Here is a 20,683-nt window from a genome sequence, read left to right as displayed (position 1 = left end):
GAGCAGGAGTGGGGGGAGTGGTACACCCTGACATTAGCACCCCTCTTCCCCTCCACCCTCTGCACAGCAGCAGGAGGCTCCGGGGAGCAGCTCCAAAGCAGAGGGCAGGAGCAGCTCAGGGCAGTGGGGGGAGGGACACCTGAATTGCCCAGCAATTGGTAGCCTGCTGGGCGGCTGCCACACAGGGAACTTAGGGGAGCTGATAGGGGGCTGCCGGCCCACCCTGATTCAAAGCCCCAACCAGCTCCAATGGCTGCTCTCCCTGCAAGCCGTGGACAATGGAGGCAGCTGCCAAACAACGTTATAAGGGAGCATTGCACAACTTTAAACCAGCCTGTTCCCTAATAGATCATCAATGTAACAACAAAACAACTTTAACCGGGAAGACAAAAAGTGAGGAGTTACTGTATCTCTTTTCCTTTTTTTCTGTAGAAATTCAGGGTTGTGTCTCTATACGATGGTCAAGATATCCAGAAGGGACCAGAGAATTTGGGTGTTCTGCCTGAAATATGTTAAGGGCACCTGGTTTTCAGAATGTGCACTTCAAGTTGTCTCAGCTCAATCTCCTTAAAACTTAGATACCACAAAATGGTTAGAAAATTTTGAAATTCTTGGCCACTACTCTGAGAACAACTCGATTACTTCCAGTATAAATGCAAGCAGAAATGTGTCACTCCTGATTCATACTGATTTAAATGAGAGAACCTCACATATTGATTTAAATGGGATTACACCAAGTCTGCTATTATAGCTAGAGTTTTCAGCTCAATGTTCTGGATTTTATATATATATATATTGACTCTGCAGGGAATCTATAGTGATGAGAGAAATAAAGACAGACAGACAGACAGAGAAAAATGGGGGAGGAGAGAGGTGTATGAAAATGGTTAGATAGATAGATAGATAGATAGATAGATAGATAGATAGATAGATAGATAGAGTGGGTATATGGGGAAAGAAAGAAAGAAAGAAAGAAAGAAAGAAAGAAAGAAAGAAAGAAAAAAAGAAAGAAAGAAAGAAAGAAAGAAAGAAAGAAAGAAAGAAAGAATCTAGCCCCATACACATCTATCTATCTTTATATCTGTCTATCTATCTATCTCTGAACCCTTCTGTATTTTTTCTGACCTTCTTGATATGTGTATCTTCTTTTAATTCAATTTCATATAATAATGGAATTATTCCTCATTTTAGTCTGGTCTATGGAATTATTCAGATCAGTCAATTATTCACATTCATCAACATTCCCAGTGATTCTGGAAAAGAAGAAGCATGATAAGACATAGTTTTGACACAGCACATTGAATATACCTAGCCTGTTAAAGACCATTTTCCCCACCACCCCAGTGACATGGCTGGAGTACTATGTAGGGAAGCCTTAATTCACATTTGCCACTTCAAAATCCCATGATTTAATTAAAACAGAAATGGTGGAAATGTTTTACCTTTAAATTTGTTTCATGCGAGCCTGATTTTCGGATGCTGCCCCTTTCCCTCACGATTCAGAGACCAGGAATCTGGTTCTGCAATTTATCTTCTACCATCATCTGCTTCATGTTCTTTAACAGAGCCAGGAAAGAGATCTACTCCAAGTGTTCTGTATGGTGCTGTTTTCGTCGTGCCCAATTCCTACAAGAGAAACCCTCTCAAGATTTTGCTTTTATACTTTCTGTGGGAAGGTGACATCACCCTTGATTCTTACATTGATTAATGAGAAGGAAAACTCAATAACATGCTAGTGCTGTAGATGGTACAAACACCAGAGTGAATGGAGACAAACTGCTACCCTCCAAGGAAATGGCCTTCCTTACTACATGCGGGTGATGAGGTCACTGGTCACCTCCAATTACGGTGCCACAGTCCAAGAAGAGATGCTTAAAAGAAACCTACTGCACATTTACCCACCCAATCGCTATTTAGGAAACTTTTTTAAAAAAAGAGTGAAGTTCCTCACCCATGTCTTCAGGATGGACAGAGAAAGGGAGGTTGTGACACCTGGTTATGTACTCAGTGTAAGATACCAGTTAATGGTTGGCATTTTCCAAGATGCCGCTGACTTTCAAATGGACCTGTGCTCTTAAATCACGTAGAAACTCATGAAAATCCCACACATTGTATCTTCTGTTCCACCCTGGGAAGGATGAGAGAGGACATTCAGGCTGGATGTTTTTAATAAAACCATAGTGTATTTGATTCCATTTACAGTTTATCTCTATGACTTTAATTACCCTCTCTTTCAATATTTCTTCTAAGAGCTCACAAACAATTGAGATCAAACTAACAGGCTTGTAGTTTCCTGAATTATTTTCCCCCTTTTCTTAAATATAGGTTCTATATTTACAGTTCTCCAGTCATAGGGTAAGATGCCTGAGTATCTCAAGTATCACTATCTTGATTTAAGCTGAGAACCATCCACTCTTCATTTTGACTGAGGGTTTCTGCACTCCAATTTGATCTGAATTCACAGTATGGTGGTGTGCGGGAGGCATGGAGGGCATCTAGCTGGTTTCATGTGTGATTTTAAGCTCCCTAAAGAACTGCCTTGACCAAGGTGGGTCTCACTATCTGCATCCAACAGCCAAGGTTATGCACAGTCAGCTCTGTGTTTTTGGGGAACCAGGGTGCAGTATGTAGCCTGTCTGACTCATGAAAGGAACCACCCCCCAACAGTCTCTTGTTGAACCAAAATCAGTCAGAGAAAATGTTTGCAGAAAGCAATGAAGGGTGGATGGGAGACACACCTAGACCCCCCCCCCCGACAAGGGTGAAAAGATTAAGACATCTCCATTTGCATACAGAATGGAAAACAGAGAACCGCACTGAACTCTGGAATCAGAAAAATTGGGATGCGCAGCATCATGGGAATCTCTGCTCCAGATGTTAATGAACCGACACCTGCATACACCCAGCTCAGCAATTATCAGACCAATTCTAGTAATAAATCCTTGATTGATATCCAAAATACTGAAGCAGCCTAATTGCATTGTAAGCTCCCTGGAAGAAAACACCATCTATAGCCAATAGTGATCAGCTTCTATTATGTAGCCTAAAGAAAACCCCTAAGTCATCAGATTACCCATAAACAAATCTAGTGTTCTCCCTTGAACCATTGTATTTTCTCTACTAAAACCCCTTCCTATGCCCTAGTAAGTGTTCTGATGCTTAGATCCAAACTATGCATCAGTTCCACTGGGACTCCATCTTCTCCTGACTGATCGTGCTGGGGGCTCTACCTGTCTCCAGCACTCAGACCCTGAGCTACCACCATCACGTGGGAACCCAGACCAGTTCAAACCTCATGGAGTGGGTGAGACCCCCTCTTGCTCTCTGGTTTCAGAGTAGCAGCCGTGTTAGTCTATATTCGCAAAAAGAAAAGGAGTACTTGTGGCACCTTAGAGACAAACAAATTTATTTGAGTATAAGCTTTCGTGAGCTCCAGCTCACTTCACGGGATGCATTTAGTGGAAAATACAGTGGGGAGATTTATATACATAGAGAATATGAAACAATGGGTGTTACCATACACCACACGATCCAATGTCTACATCCAAGCTCTACGATACAACCGCATTTGCTCCAACCTCTCAGACAGAGACAAACACCTACAAGATCTCTATCAAGCATTCTTACAACTACAATACCCACCTGCTGAAGTGAAGAAACAGATTGACAAAGCCAGAAGAGTACCCAGAAGTCACCTACTACAGGACAGGCCCAACAAAGAAAATAACAGAACGCCACTAGCCATCAACTTCAGCCCCCAACTAAAACCTCTCCAACACATCATCAAGGATCTACAAACTATCCTGAAGGACGACCCATCACTCTCACAGATCCTGGGAGACAGGCCAGTCCTTGCTTACAGACAGCCCCCCAATCTGAAGCAAATACTCACCAGCAAACAAACACCACACAACAAAAACAGTAACCCAGGAACCTATCCTTGCAACAAAGCCCGTTGCCAACTCTCTCCACATATCTATTCAGGGGACACCATCATAGGGCCTAATCACATCAGACACACTATCAGAGGCTCGTTCACCTGCACATCTACCAATGTGATAGATGCCATCATGTGCCAGCAATGTCCCTCTGCCATGCACATTGGTCAAACTGGACAGTCTCTATGTAAAAGAATGAACGGACACAAATCAGACGTCAAGAATTATAACATTCAAAAATCAGTCAGAGAACACTTCAATCTCTTTGGTCACTCGATTACAGACCTAAAAGTTGCAATTTTTCAACAAAAAAACTTCAAAAACAGACTCCAATGAGAGACTGCTGAATTGGAATTAATTTGCAAACTGGATACAATTAACTTAGGCTTGAATAGAGACTGGGAGTTGATGGGTCATTACATAAAGTAAAACTATTTCCCCATGTTTGTTCCCACCCTCCACCCACCACTGTTCCTCAGACATTCTTGTCAACTGCTGGAAATGGCCCACCTTGATTATCACTACAAAAGTGTCGTCCCCCCCCCCCCGCTGGTAATAGCTCACCTTAAGTGATCACTCTCATTACAGTGTGTATGGTAACACCCATTGTTTCATATTCTCTATGTATATAAATCTCCCCACTGTAGCTCACGAAAGCTTATGCTCAAATAAATTTGTTAGTCTCTAAGGTGCCACAAGTGCTCTTTCTCTCTGTTTTCCTTTCTACCTCAAGTATTAACCTTTAATAATGTATGTTATGTTGGGTTAGCCCTCCTTGTGTAGTTATCATTATTATTCAATAAATAAGTTTTATGGTTAAGCTGGTTGCTTCTCTCTCTCTCTCTGAACTTTACTCTTTTGTGGTTTTAGCTTCCCACATTTACTCTGCAGCAACGCTTCTTTTACCAAAGCTAAAGATCCCTGTAGTGCCCAAAAATCCTGTGGGGTTTGCTCATCAAGTACAATTGTGGCATGAAGGTGGGATAGGGACGTGTTAAACCTGTGACACATAAGGGGTGGGCAGCTGAAAGTGCTGCTCAGCCCAGCCTATTGAGACCAGGGGCACATAAGGGTGACAGCTTGAAAGTGCTGCTTAACCCAGCCCATTGAATACAGGGACATATGAGGGGATCAGCTTGAGAGTGCTGATTGACTCAGTCCGCTCAGACTTGCTCTGTTAGTGTGTGTGTTTGTGTGTGTTCATCTAGTTCTAGGGCTGGAGGAACCCAGTCCCGGGGAACCTAAGTCCGTCAGGATAGCTCCATTGGGAAGGGACTTACAGAAGGAAGGAGTAGAGCTCCATATGAACACACAAATGACATAAGCAGTAAATTAATAGAATTACAGAACCCCCCCCCCCACAGAGTAACCCTAATAAATGAGCATACCCCCAAAGTAACTGGCACATATGGTAACAGGGATATAGGGTTAAACCCAACAAATGGGAGTCCTGATATACTAGAGAACAAAGGGGCTGCTAAAATGAGATTACACTTCTGTTGGCCAGAAATTAATATCACAGCACAGCCAAAGTAAAAAAAAGTAAAATACAGCCTAATCCACTTCGTTGGTGTTTCATTTTTTAACCTGACAAGGAAGTGTTCTTCAAATGCAGGGTTTCCACAGGATACATCACTATCAGAGGCACAGCTAGAATTGCAGAAAATATTATAACAGATCATAAAAATATTCTGATCTTTCTAAAATTCAGCCACAGTATTAGCTCTGATGGGGATACCTGATGTGAACACCATGAAACACAAATATATGTTTGGCTACACTGGTGGGAAAAATATTGTTGTTTATTTTATTTATTGTCCAGATCATCTTGTGTTTACAAAAATTTCTTAAAGCAGCTGTCATAAATATAAAGGGAAGGGTAACCACCTTTCTGTATACAGAACTATAAAATCCCACCTGGCCAGAGGAAAAACCCTTTCACCTGTAAAGGGTTAAAAAGCTAAGATAACGTTGCTGGCACTTGACCAAAATGACCAATGAGGAGACAAGTTACTTTCAAAGCTGGAGGTGGGTGGGGAGCAAAGGGTCTGTCTGTCTGTGTGATCCTTTTGCCAGGAACAGATCAGGAATGCTCTTCAGAACTACTGTAAAAAGTTAATAAGCAATCTAGCTATAAATCCGTTAGACTTTCTTTTGTTAAATGGCTGGTAAAATAGCTGTGCTGAATGGAATGTATATTTCTGTTTTTGTGTCTTTTTGTAACTTAAGGTTTTGCCTAGAAGGATTCTCTATGTTTTGAATCTGATTACCCTGTAAGGAATTTACCATCCTGATTTACAGAGGTGATTCTTTTTACATTTTCTTTAATTAAAAATCTTCTTTTTAAGAACTTGATTGCTTTTTCATTGTTCTTAAGATCCAAGGGTTTGGGTCTGTGGTCACCTGTACAAATTGGTGAGGATTTTTATCAAGCCTTCCCCAGGAAAGGGGGTGTAGGGTTTGGGGGGATATTTTGGTGAGAAGATGTCTCCAAGTGGGCTCTTCTCTGTTGTTTTTTAAGAAGCTTGGTGGTGGCAGCATAGGGTTCAAGGACAAGGCAAAGTTTGTACCTTGAGAAGTTTTTAACCTAAGCTGGTAAGAATAAGCTTAGGAGGTCTTTCATGCAGGACCCCACATCTGTACCCTAGAGTTCACAGTGGGGAAGGAACCTTGACAGCAGCTGATCTCTCTCACACACACACAGTTTCAATATGCACAACATTTTATTAGCCCAGCACAAATGCATATTAGTAAAAATAATATCAATGGCATCTAATTTGCTTTCAAGACTGAAATTATATCAGTCTAAAATAATATTTTGATAGACCTTCCGGTCAGAACATCCAGAGGGAAAGCATTGAATCTGCAACTAGGGTTTTTGATTTCAAAAGGGCTGACTTTCAAAAATTAAGGAAATTAGTTAGGGAAGTGGATTGGACTGAAGAACTTATGGATCTAAAGGTAGAGGAGGCCTGGGATTACTTTAAATCAAAACTGCAGAAGCTATCGGAAGCCTGTATCCCAAGAAAGGGGAAAAAATTCATAGGAAGGAGTTGTAGACCAAGCTGGATGAGCAAGCATCTTAGAGAGGTGATTAAGAAGAAGCAGAAAGCATACAGGGAGTGGAAGATGGGAGGGATCAGCAAGGAAAGCTACCTAATTGAGGTCAGAACATGTAGGGATCAAGTGAGACAGGCTAAAAGTCGAGTAGAGTTGGACCTTGCAAAGGGAATTAAAACCAATAGTAAAAGGTTCTATAGCCATATAAATAAGAAGAAAACTAAAAAGGAAGAAGTGGGGCCGCTTAACACTGAGGATGGAGTGGAGGTTAAAGATAATCTAGGCATGGCCCAATATCTAAACAAATACTTTGCCACAGTCTTTAATAAGGCTAAAGAGGATCTTGGGGATAATGGTAGCATGACAAATGGGAAGGAGGATATAGAGGTAGATATTACCATATCAGAGGTAGAAGCGAAACTGAAACAGCTTAATGGGACTAAATCGGGGGGCCCAGATAATCTTCATCCAAGAATATTAAAGGAATTGGCACTTGAAATTGCAAGACCATTAGCAAGAATTTTTAATGAATCTGTAAACTCAGGAATAGTACTGAATGATTGGAGAATTGCTAATATAGTTCCTATTTTTAAGAAAGGAAAAAAAAGTGATCCGGGTAACTACAGGCCAGTTAGTTTGACATCTGTAGTATGCAAGGTCCTGGAAAAAATTTTGAAGGAGAAATTAGTTAAGGACATTGAAGTCAATGGTAAATGGGACAAAATACAACATGGTTTTACAAAAGGTAGATCGTGCCAAACCAACCTAATCTCCTTTTTTGAAAAAGTAACAGATTTTTTAGATAAAGGAAATGCAGTGGATCTAATTTACCTAGATTTCAGTAAGGCATTTGATACCGTGCCACATGGGGAATTATTAGTGAAATTGGAGAAGATGGGGATCAATATGAACATCAAAAGGTGGATAAGGAATTGGTTAAAGGGGAGACTGCAACGGGTCCTACTGAAAGGCGAACTGTCAGGTTGGAGGGAGGTTACCAGTGGAGTTCCTCAGGGATCGGTTTTGGGACCAATCTTATTTAATCTTTTTATTACTGACCTTGGCACAAAAAGTGGGAGTGTGCTAATAAAGTTTGCAGACGATACAAAGCTGGGAGGTATTGCCAATTCGGAGAAGGATCGGGATATTATACAGGAGGATCTGGATTACCTTGTAAACTGGAGTAATAGTAATAGGATGAAATTTAATAGTGAGAAGTGTAAGGTTATGCATTTAGGGATTAATAACAAGAATTTTAGCTATAAGTTGGGGACGCATCAATTAGCAGTAACGGAAGAGGAGAAGGACCTTGGAGTATTGGTTGATCATAGGATGACTATGAGCTGCCAATGTGATATGGCTGTGAAAAAAGCTAATGTGGTTTTGGGATGCATCAGGAGAGGCATTTCCCGTAGGGATAAGGAGGTTTTAGTACCGTTATACAAGGCACTGGTGAGACCTCACCTAGAATACTGTGTGCAGTTCTGGTCTCCCATGTTTAAAAAGGATGAATTCAAACTGGAGCAGGTACAGAGAAGGGCTACTAGGATGATCCGAGGAATGGAAAACTTGTCTTATGAAAGGAGACTTAAGGAGCTTGGCTTGTTTAGCCTAACTAAAAGAAGATTGAGGGGAGATATGATTGCTCTCTATAAATATATCAGAGGGATAAATACAGGAGAGGGAGAGGAATTATTTCAGCTCAGCACCAATGTGGACACAAGAACAAATGGGTATAAACTGGTCACCAGGAAGTTTAGACTTGAAATCAGACGAAGGTTTTTAACCATCAGAGGAGTGAAGTTTTGGAATAGCCTTCCAAGGGAAGCAGTGGGGGCAAAAGATCTATCTGGCTTTAAGATTCTACTCGATAAGTTTATGGAGGAGATGGTATGATGGGATAATGGGATTTTGGTAAGTAATTGATCTTTAAATATTCAGGGTAAATAGGCCAAATCCCCTGAGATGGGATATTAGATGGATGGGATCTGAGTTACTATAGAAAATTCTTTCCTGGGTATCTGGCTGGTGAATCTTGCCCATATGCTCAGGGTTTAGCTGATTGCCATATTTGGGGTCGGGAAGGAATTTTCCTCCAGGGCAGATTGGAGAGGCCCTGGAGGTTTTTCGCCTTCCTCTGTAGTATGGGGCATGGTTGACTTGAGGGAGGCTTCTCTGCTCCTTGAAGTCTTTGAACCATGATTTAAGGACTTCAATAGCTCAGACATGGGTGAGGTTTTTCATAGGAGTGAGAGGGTGAGATTCTGTGGCCTGCGCTGTGCAGGAGGTCGGACTAGATGATCAGAATGGTCCCTTCTGACCTTAGTATCTATGAATCTATGAATCTATGAATTCTAAATGGGTATATGAGCCTTACTCTCTCCTTCCTTTGCAAAGGGATTTAAAAGTTGTGGGGGAAAATTCCAGACTGGATGTTTCTATTCTCCAAGAGCAGTGGTAATATTTTTGCATCTACTTTACACTCAAATTTTTAAATAGCCCAATGGACTTAGGAACCTTAGTTCTATTGACTATCAATAAGACTTAGGCTTTCCTCTGCATCTTAATAATTATAAATGATTCTGTAACAATCAATCATTAATAAAATAAATAAAAAACCCTGAACATTAACAATAAAAGCCTAGAGATAAAACTAGAAAGTTTCTCTTAAAAAACAAAAGTCTAAAAGCCTATAGAATTCAATAGAGAATAAAATAATTGCTTTAAAGTTTTTTAAACCAACTTAAGCAATATAAAATCTTTGCTAGGCTGGTTTAAAAATTATTCAGAGAAGTTATCATTGTCTATTCAGTGTCTTTAGCATTATGCCTTTAGGAGAAGAAAATAAGATAATTAGCATAATGTACATAGATCCTGATTTTTAAAAAAATCATGATTTCATTCAAGACACAAGTTACTTTGGACTTGACTTTAATCATGTTCTGAGGTCCTGTTGGAGATAATGGGTGAAATCTTAGCAAAATTCCTCTTGATTTAAATAGTCACTGAATTTGCTTAAAAAGCACGTAAACACATATTTAAAGTTAAGCACATCCTAAAAGTCTGTCCTGAGTTGGAGCCATAAAACATTCAATTTTTTTTTCCAACTGATTTATTAAAATCAACAATTAATTCATTTTCTCAGCAATTATATATGACAGACATTTTACTGTAGCAAGCACTGGATGAAAAATGTTGAAAGGGAAACATCAAAATTGTCCATGAAAATATGGGATTTTAGAAAACTGGATAACTAAAATGTTTTCATTTTTTGGTATTCAGTGAAAGAAAGAAAGAAAGAAAGAAAGAAAGAAAGAAAGAAAGAAAGATAGCCCCAAACTGAAACACACTGAAAAATACTTTTTTTGTTAAACAACTTGGTGAAAAAATAAAAAATAAAAACAATTTTTAGTGAAATTTTCATATTTGGAAAAAAAAGTATTTTAAAATGAAAATTTTGAGCAAGGTTATAATGCATTAAAACATTGAGTAAAAAGACAGTGTAAAAGTGGTGATATAAAAATAGCCATTTCAAAAGGTATTTAAGTGCACAGGGGGATTTTCAGAAGCACCTACTAAAGGCACCAAAACTAAGCAACAACTAGACGCTGTTGAAAATCCAACTAGGTGCCCAAATACCTTTTTAAAATCTCTCCCAAAATGACCTCACAAATAATCATTTTGGTTTCCATCTCCAGATCTGATGAACAGACATTAAACTTTAGAAAGTGACAAAGGAAGTATTACACCTCTAAGATGAGTCGCCAGAGATAACAGTGGCTGGAAGCTTGAATTTCTTTGCATCAGAATATGAGTCCAACAGACTATTTTCTATCCTGATTCCTTTCACCTACCTAACTCAGATTCTATATGGAAAGCGACCTACACATATGCCTGGTTTTACTGCCTTATTTCTATTATTTTGTCTTCCATCCGTTCCCACAATGTTAGTATCTTTTTTGATGTGTTGTTCACCCCCTATACGAGACGGTAGCAGTAGCGTATCTCTTGATGGGCACTTGAAAAGACAGGGAAGGGAAAGGGACTAACTACTTCATTTATTTCAGGTTTCAGAGTAGCAGCCGTGTTAGTCTGTATTCGCAAAAAGAAAAAATTTATTAGAGCATAAGCTTTCGTGAGCTACAGCTCACTTAGTGAGCTGTAGCTCACGAAAGCTTATGCTCTAATAAATTTGTTAGTCTCTAAGGTGCCACAAGTACTCCTTTTCTTTTTACTTCATTTATGTTCCCAGATGGAATAAACAACTGTGTTCCTTCCATGTGATGAAACTGCTGCTACTTCTCTCCATGGTGGTTAATACTCTCAATGGACTAGTAAATGAGAAAACAAAAGATGTAACCCCTCAGAGCAAAATTAGACAAATATTTTGAATCTCAGAGAAAAGAAATGAAGAGGTTTTTTAAAAAAGTGAACTTTGAAACTGAAATGTGGTGGGGTGAGAGAGTCCATGGGACCTGTGCTCCCAATCACAAGTTAGGGCCTCTGATCCCGATGCTATGCTAGCACTTACGTCCTCAAAACTTGGGTACAGGAGTGCTCTTACAGTGGCACAGTGGTTTGGGTTCAGCTATGCTGCTGTAAGCACCTAAGGGCATGGCTACACTTGCAGATGTAGAGTGCTGTGAGTTAAACCAGCCCTCGGAGGGAAAGCACTGCAGTCTGTCCACACTGACAGCAACAAGCGCTCGGGCATGGCCACATTTGTGGCACTTGCAGCGGCATTGGGAGTGGTGCATTATGGGCATCTATCCCACAGAGCACCTCTTCCCATTCTGGCACTGTGGCTCGTGGGAAGAGGGTAGGGGGGCAGGGCATTCTGTCCCAATGCCCCGTGATGCATCGGTTTGCATCCCAGCAATCCCTATGCTTCCGTCCATACTTGGCACCATCTTTCAACGTTTTTTGTACTGTGCGCTCTGTCTTCCCTTTCGGTCTGTGGGAATGGAGCCCGAACTGCTGAGGAATATGCTGATGAGTTTCGCCAGAATCTCACGTTTGGCAGTAGAGTTACTCCTTAAGATCCAGACTGTCAGTGAGGACTCCAACGATGATATCAACTCGAGTAACGCGACAAGAAATTGCTTGTGGCATTCACAGACATGCTCACCACCATGGAATGCAACTTCTGGGCTCGGGAAACAAGCACCGAGTGGTGGGATCACATCATCATGCAAGTCTGGGATGATGAGCAGTGGCTGCAGAACTTTCGGATGAGAAAAGCCACTTTCATGGGACTGTGTGATGAGCTCACTCACACCCTGCAGCGCAAGGACACGAGATTGAGAGCTGCCCTAATGGTGGAGAAGTGGTTTGCTATTGCAATCTGGAAGCTGGCAACTCCAGACAGCTACCGATCGGTCGCTAACCAGTTTGGAGTAGGAAAATCAACCGTTGGAATCACTAAGTGAGCTGTAGCTCACGAAAGCTTATGCTCTAATAAATTTTTTCTTTTTGTGAATACAGACTAACACGGCTTAGTTAAGATAAAAGTTAGCCATTGGAATCATGTTGATGCATGTTTGCAGGGCTATTAATCGCATCCTGCTTAGAAGAACCATGACTCTGGGTAACGTGCATGACATTGTGGCCGGCTTTGCACAAATGGGTTTCCCTAACTGTGGAGGGGCGATAGATGGAAAGCATATTCCAATTCTTGCACCAGCCCACCTAGCCTCTGAGTACATTAATCGGAAGGGGTATTTCTCTATGGTTCTCCAGGTGCTTGTGGATCACCATGGGCATTTCATTGAGATTAACGCAGGCTGGCCTGGAAAAGTGCATGACACACACATCTTTCGAAACACTGGCCTGTTCAGAAAGCTGCAAGCTGGGACTTTCTTCCCAGACCAGAAGATCACCATAGGGAAAATAGAAACGCCCATTGTGATCCTTGGAGACTCCGCTTGGTGCTCAATAAAGCTTAGCAGCCGCTCCGTGCTTTGCTGCCAGAGCTCCGTGCTTTTGTACCAGTGCTCCACATTCTGCTAGCAGATCCTCCTTTCACTCTCCCTCTACTCCTGCAATTTTTGATTCTCATTAAGGGACTGCTGCATGACTTCATGTAGCATGTCTTTGCTTTTATGTAGCCTCTTCCTAATTTGTTGAAGTTTTTCAGCCAGTGATAATATGGATGACTGAGATCTCAGGGTTGCATCTGTAAAGGCAAAATGCAACACTTAAGATAGGCAGCATTGTTCACACCAGACAGAGCAATGATTCCCCCATACTTAAGGGCAAGCACAGTTGACACAATAGCATAATTTGCCCATCTCAAAGCAAGCACACATAACCCACGGGAGCCCAAAAAGGTGAGTAAGCACTGGGTCAAAGGGGACTGATTGTTTCATGACCATACTGTCCTCTAGGTTTCTGTGCCTTGGGGAGAGCCAACAGTGGCAGGAGAGCCCTATACTGAACACTCTCCCCACTTTTTCCACTGGAGTTAATCCTGGAAGATATCTTGCTGCTGAGGGTGACCTGGGAAGCAAGGGAGGGTCTTCCAATACAATGTGGCTTCCGCCCTGGCCCATATGCAGCTTGCCTGTGTGCAGCAATGGTTCCCCTGCCACTCACGGCCCAGTGGCATGGACATGTTAGCCTGACTGGGACAATGACCACAGTGGGTCTCCCAAAAACCTGTGCAAGCACATTGCCCAATTCTGGATGAGACCTTTGAAGAGATCACTGAGGCTGATTACCGTGATGTGAGAGAGCACATCAATGTCCTATTCCGCATCTAAGCATGCATGCAGCCCTAACCCTCCTCACCCCAAGAACCCACACCGAATAACTTCATTCCTGAAATAAAAGCTGCTTACCGGACACCTCCTCTGGTGTTTGTCCTTCCCCAAGCACCAGCCGCTGAGACTGACTACCTTCCTCCTAGCTTGAGAACAGCTCCTGTCTGCATGAATCTAGAGATGCCTGGGTGTCTCCCTCCTCCTTAACACCCTCGCTCCTGCTTTTCTCCTCCTCCTCCTGCTTGTTGAACTGGGCTCTGGGGTGTCCATGGTGGTATTCAGAATGGTGGTGGGGTCCCCCACAGAATTGTGTATAGCTCTTTGTAGAAACGGCAGGTCATGGGAGCAGCACCCATGTTTGTTTCTGTTTATTTGTTTTGCGGGCTTTGCGGTAGGCATTCCGCATCTCCTTCACTTTAACCCTGCACTGCAGTGCATCCCGGTCATAGCCCCTTTGCATCATGTCCCTTGATATCTGCCCGTAGGTATCGTAATTCCTACGGCTGGAGCATAGCTGGGGCTGGACAGCTTCCTCCCCCCAAACACTGATGAGATCCAGCACCTCGCCATTGTCCATATTGGGGATTGCCTGGCATGTGGAGGCATGGTCACCTGGAAAGATTCACTGAAAGCACTCCATGCCTGGCTGAGCAAACAGGAAGGGGATTTTCAAAATTCCCAGATAATTTAAAGGGCGGCTCCAAAGATTGGTCACCTGAGGGCAGGGCAGTAGAATTCAAAGTGATGAGCAGAGTGGCTAGCACAGGCATTGTGGGACACTTCTGGAGGCCAATCAGAGCGCATTAACAGACCAGGGCATCCACACTGGCACTGTGGTGCTCTAGCGGGAGTGCATCAAATGTTATTACACTTGCCGAGGTGGATTACCAGGAGCGCTCTAGCCGCGAAGTCAGTGCGCTCTACGTGCCTTGCCAGTATGGATGCGTCATGAGGTAGGGCGCCTGGGGCTGCTTTAATGCACTCTAACTCGCAAGTGTAGCCAAGTCCTAAGTGTAGACATGGCCTCAGGTTTGTTTCAGAGAGACAAGGAGCATGAGGTCATATCTGTTATTGGTCCCACTTCCGTTGGTGAGAGAGACAAGCTTCCAGCTTACAGAGAACTCTTCAAGTTTTGTTTTGACATTTTAAAAACTACGCGTTTCAAAAAAACATATCATCATGTTATTTATAAAACTTAACGATCATTTGTGCACGTGCATGCTCACACATACTCAAAATGGCAACAAATCCACCCCAAATATTTCTTTTTTTTTTCAGATTGAATTAAACTGTTTTTCATTTCAGTAAGAAAACACATAATCATTGTTTTGATTTAATCCTGATTAGATTTAAGGATAGTTTTGTTTCAATGTAATGTTGCTCAGTTGCCTAACTGCACATTTCTTATTGGAATAAATTTGGCTTTCTTTTCAATATAATCTTAGCTCAGAATTTCAGGGTTTGCAGTGCTTGGTTTTGGGTTAATTACAATGTCCCTGTACTGTTTTTGACTCTTATGAACTGCCTGAGAAATTACAAGTAAATATAGTAATGAGTTACAATTGATTTTTAATGAGTACTTTAAGAAATTTAGCATCTAGGACCTCTGATACCCATCCAAGTGTGATGATGGTGTTTTAGTGTCTGTGGTTCCTCCTGGACTTTGTCTATGGGTATGGAAGCCCAGGAGGGCACCTCCCCTCACTCCCAGGCTGGGGTGGCTGCATGGCCGGAGTGAAACTTCTGTCTAGCCCCGTTCCTGAAGGGTAGAGTGAGAGGAATGGGGACGGGACTCAGAAGCTCCTAAAATGTAACTGGAAGCACAGGTCCCATTGATTCTCATCAGAACACATTTCATTTCAATTTCAACTTTTATATTTTTTTAATTTTTTTACACTTTTAAACTTTTGTTATTTTTTAAAAATTATTAGGTATTTTTCTATGTTTAAGTTATTTTTGTTTGTGTTCTTTTATTTTTATTTATTTTAGTATTTTTTTATTTCATATTCTTTTTGGTTTATTGTATCAAATATATACATACACATTATTATATGTTTTTTATTTTATATAAATTATTTTTATTTTTTTATTGTTCTTAATGATATTTTCTGTCAGAAAAATGTTCCAGATGAAAATTTGTAATCTGCTTTAAAAATTTCCATTAATATCTCAATCAATGTGATTACAGAGGCTCTGGATACAGGGAGGGGTGAGCCAGTGACCTTGTGGTTAGGGTTTAGAGGGATGGATAAGGGGCTGTGGTGTTCTTGGGGGTTGGAGGTTTAGAGTAACAGAGAGCATTCTTTACCTGGATCACCAAATGGGCATTCTGTGGGCTTGAACGCTAGTGAAAATCAGGCTTCTGGTAACTTTTTCTGGTAACTTGTGCATCCTCCCACCCCCATCTCCCTTCCCAGTCCCACTCAGCCAGTTCCACCCAACATAAGCAATACAGTGTGGCTGTCTAGGCTAACGGACCTAATACAGGTTTCAGAGTAGCAGCCGTGTTAGTCTGTATTCGCAAAAAGAAAAGGAGTACTTGTGGCACCTTAGAGACTAACAAATTTATTTGAGCATAAGCTTTCGTGAGCTACAGCTCACTTCATTGGATGCATTTGGTGGAAAAAACATAGGAGAGATTTATATACACACACAGAGAACATGAAACAATGGGTTTATCATACACACTGTAAGGAGAGTGATCACTTAAGATAAGCCATCACCAGCAGCGGGGGGGGGGGAGGGAAAGGAGGAAACCTTTCATGGTGACAAGCAAGGTAGGCTAATTCCAGCAGTTAACAAGAATATCAGAGGAACAGTGGGGGGTGGGGTGGAGGGGAGAAATACCATGGGGAAATAGTTTTAATTTGTGTAATGACTCATCCATTCCCAGTCTCTATTCAAGCCTAAGTTAATTGTATCCAGTTTGCAAATTAATTCCAATTCAGCAGTCTCTCGTTGGAGTCTGTTTTTGAAGCTTTTTTGTTGAAGGATAGCCACTCTTAGGTCTGTAATCGAGTGACCGGAGAGATTGAAGTGTTCTCCAACTGGTTTTTGAATGTTATAATTCTTGACGTCTGATTTGTGCCCATTCATTCTTTTACGTAGAGACTGTCCAGTTTGGCCAATGTACATGGCAGAGGGGCATTGCTGGCACATGATGGCATATATCACATTGATCAATGTGCAGGTGAACAAGCCTCTGATAGTGTGGCTGATGTGATTAGGCCCTATGATGGTATCCCCTGAATAGATATGTGGACAGAGTTGGCAATGGGCTTTGTTGCAAGGATAGGTTCCTGGGTTAGTGGTTCTGTTGTGTGGTGTGTGGTTGCTGGTGAGTATTTGCTTCAGATTGGGGGGCTGTCTGTAAGCAAGGACTGGCCTATCTCCCAAGATCTGTGAGAGTGATGGGTCATCCTTCAGGATAGGTTGTAGATCCTTGATGATGCGTTGGAGAGGTTTTAGTTGGGGACTGAAGGTGATGGCTAGTGGCGTTCTGTTATTTTCTTTGTTGGGCCTGTCCTGTAGCAGGTGACTTGTGGGTACTCTTCTGGCTCTGTCAATCTGTTTCTGTCAATCTGTGGGAAAAATTCCAGAGACCAAAACAGTAAGTTTGCCATTTAAATTAAATATGTTAGGGTATAAATATACAAGGCAAATTCAAGCATATAATTATGATTTACAATTGGAACATTTGCTATCTATTCAATCAGCATCTCTACAGCCTGGCAGATTACTTTTTAGCAGAAAAAAATGACTGTTATGAGAATTCCCCAAAAACCCCCATATATTTTAGTTTGACAACAAAGAACCAAACATTTTCAACTAAAACTGCTGGAAACTGAACATTTTCAGCTGAAATCCTCCACAAAACAAACAAACAAAAACAGTTTTGTCTTTTAAGAGAAAGAGAGATGCTAGTGCTGATGATGACGATAGCTGGGGTCTTGTCTCCACTACAGCTGGGATCAACGCTGTGGCAATCAATCCACTGGAGGTATATTTAACGGGTCTAGTGAAGACCTGCTAACTTGACCACCAATCGGACATCGACTCCAGTACTCCACCGGAACGAGGTGAGTAAGGGGAGTTGACTGGAGAGTTTCATTCATTGACCCAGTGCAGTGTGGACCCCGTGGTATGTAGATCTAAGCTATGTCGACTTGAGTTACGCTACTAACGTAACTCAAATTGTGTAGCTTGGATCGACTTTTCCCCCATTCTCGATCTGCCCTGAGGGCTGGTCTGCACTATGGGTTGGGGGAGATTGATCTAAGTTATGCAATTTCAGCTACATGAATTCCATAGCTGAAGTCGACATAATTAGATCTACTCACTGCGGTGTCTTCACTGCAGTGTGTCAATGATAGACACTCTCCTGTCAATTCCCCTTGTGCTTCTCATTGAGGTGGAGTACCGCAGTCAATGCTAGAGTGATCAGCGGTCAATTTATCGTAGCTATACTATACCCTGCTGGATCAATCACTGCCCATCAATCCAGCTGGTAGTGTAGACAAGCCCTGAGACTTACCATGAAAATTTGTTTAACTGAAAATCCAATTTTCTTGGAAAACAATTGTAGCAGAAAATTTCCACGCTTAAGTGGAAACTTAGCTTTCAGCAAGTTTGAGGAACACTCATATTGCCCAATAATACTGCAATTCCAAAACGATGAACTCTACTGCATCCACTGTTATTTCAGTTTCAAAGGGATATAGCTGCAGGATGGTAAAAATGCCTAAGCTGAAAAGTTGATAGCCCACACAATATGTTTGTATAGACTTTGAACCATTGAACGGAGAGTCAGAGTTGAACCAAGCGGCCAAAGATAACTTGACACAACCCATGAGCGTGGAGGGCATCAATAGGACTCTAAACTAGACTTCTTGATCAAGCACCATAATATCCATTGTGGAACTCTGCTGATAGCTGAGATGTAAAATGCTGTAAATGGGTACCCAGAACATGCACCATATTAAGACATAGCCCATCCCCCAAAGAGCTCACAGTAAATTAGACCAGGCAAAGTTAGTTAGGCATCCAACTCAATTGAAAATCAATGGGAGTTGGGCACCTATGTCTCATAATTGTCCTCTTAAGGATCCTACATAAGAACATGAAAACAGCAATACTGGCTCAGACCAAAGGTCTATCTAGCCAAATATCCAGTCTTATGACTGTGGCCAATGCCAGATATCCCAGAGGGAATGAACGGAGCAGGTAATCATCAAGTAATCTATCTCTTGTGGCCCATTCCCAGCTTCTGGCAAACAGAGGCTCGGGACACCATCCCTGTCCATCCTGGCTAATAGCCTCTGATGGACCTATCCTCCATGAATTTATCTAGTTCTTTTTTGAACCCTGTTATAGTCCTGGCCTTCACAACATCCTCTGGCAAATATTTCCACAGGTTGACTTTCCGTTGTGTGAATAAATGCTTTGTTTTTTTTAAAGAAACCTGCTGCCTATTAATTTCATTTGGTGACCCTTCGTTCATGTTTTGTGAGAAGGAGTAAATAACACTTCCTTTCTCCACACCAGTCATGACTTTATAGACCTCTATCATATCCCCCCTTAATCATCTCTTTTTCAAGTTGAAAAGTCCCAATCTTATTAATCTCTCTTCATATGGAAGCTGTTCCATACCCCTAATCATTTTTGTTACCCTTTTCTGAACCCTTTCCAATTCCAATATATCTTTTTTGAGATAAGGCAACCATATCTGCATGCAGTATTCAAGATGTGGGAAAACCATGAATTTATATAGCAGCAATATGATATTTTCTGTCTTATTATCTACCCCTTTCCTAATGATTCCCAACATTCAGTTTGCTTTTTGACTGCCACTGCACATTGATTGGCAACAGCTAATTTAGACCCCATCATTTCATATGTATAGTAGGGATTATGTTTTCCAATGTGCATTACTTTGCATTTATCAACATTGAATTTCACCTTCCATTTTGTTGTCCAGTCACCTAGTTTTGGGAGATCCCTTTGTAGCACTTCACAGTCTACTTTGGACTTAACTATCTTGAGTAGTTTTGTATCATCTGAAAATTTTGACACCTCATTGTTTTCCCCTTTTCCCAGATCATTTATGAATATATTGAATAGGACTGGTCCCATTGCAGACCCCTGGAGAACCCCATTATATCCCTCTCTCCATTTTGAAAACTGACCATTTATTTCTACCCTTTGTTTCCTATCTTTTAACCAGATATCAGTCCATGAGAGGACCTTCCCTCTTATCCCATGATAGCTTACTTTGCTTAAGAGCCTTTGGACCTTGTCAAAGGATTCTGAAAATCTACGTACACTATATCCACTGGATCCCCCTTGTCCACATACTTGTTGACCCCTTAAAATAATTCTAGTAGATTGATGAGGCATGATTCCCTTTACAAAAACCATGCTAACTTTTCCCCAACAAGTTATGTTCATCTATGTGTCTGACAATTCGGTTTTTTGTTTACTATACTTTCAACCAATTGGAAAGTCAGGCTTACTGGCCTGTAATTGCTGGGATCATCTCTGGAGCCCTTTTTAAAAATTGGCATCACATTAGTTATCCTCCAGTCATTTGGTACAGAAGCTGATTTAAATGATCGGTTACAATCCACAGTTCATAGTTCTCCAAGTTCACATTTGAGTTCCTTCAGAACTCTTGGGTGAACACGATCTGATCTTGGTGACTTATTACCCTTTAATTTATCAATTTGTTTAAAAACCTCTTCTAATTACACCTCAATCTGGGAAAGTTCCTGAGATTTGTCACGTAAAAAGAATGGCTCAAGTTTGGGAATCTCCCTCACATCCTGAGCCATGAAGACCGATGCAAAGAATTAATTTATTTTCTCTGCAGTGGCCTTATCTTCCTTGATTGCTCCTTTACCATCTTGATTGTCCAATGTCCAACTG

The sequence above is a fragment of the Dermochelys coriacea genome, chromosome 13 (assembly GCF_009764565.3).
Source record: "Dermochelys coriacea isolate rDerCor1 chromosome 13, rDerCor1.pri.v4, whole genome shotgun sequence".
In the NCBI taxonomy this organism is placed as follows: Eukaryota; Metazoa; Chordata; order Testudines; family Dermochelyidae; genus Dermochelys; species Dermochelys coriacea.
Note: the sequence above shows the minus strand (reverse complement) of the source record.